The following is a 453-nucleotide window of genomic DNA, read 5'->3' as shown; positions in this document are numbered from 1 at the left end:
GGCATCTTTTGGGGTGTTAGTTCTAAAGGTCTTGTAGGTCTTCATAGAACCATTCAACTTCAGCTTCTTCAGCGTTACTGGTTGGGCGTAGACTTGGATTAATACTCAGCCATTAAAAGAATACATTTGAATCAGTTCTAATGAGGTGGATGAAACTGGAGCCTATTATACAGAGTGAAGTAAGCCATATGAAAAACACCAATATAGTATACTAAAGCATATATATGGAATTTAGAAAGATGGTAACGATAACCCTATATATGAGACAGCAAGAGACACAGATGTATAGAACAGTCTTTTGGACTCTGTGGGAGAGGGCGAGGGTGGTATGATTTGCGAGAATGGCATTGAAACATGTATATTATCATATGTGAAACAGATAGCCAGTCCAGGTTCAATGCATGATGCAGGTGCTTGAGGCTGGTGCACTGGGATGACCCAGAGGGATGGTAT

The 453-nt window shown here is 40.6% G+C and overlaps 1 pseudogene; it reads left to right on the top strand.

Moving 5' to 3' along the window:
* Nucleotides 1-453, top strand: part of LOC105003199 — a 15,028-nt pseudogene that overhangs the window by 12,530 nt on the left and 2,045 nt on the right.

This window comes from Bison bison, unplaced genomic scaffold (genome assembly GCF_000754665.1).
Source record: "Bison bison bison isolate TAMUID 2011002044 unplaced genomic scaffold, Bison_UMD1.0 scf7180017864464, whole genome shotgun sequence".
Classification (NCBI taxonomy): domain Eukaryota; kingdom Metazoa; phylum Chordata; class Mammalia; order Artiodactyla; family Bovidae; genus Bison; species Bison bison.
Note: the sequence above shows the minus strand (reverse complement) of the source record. Positions and strands in the feature narration are given on the sequence as shown.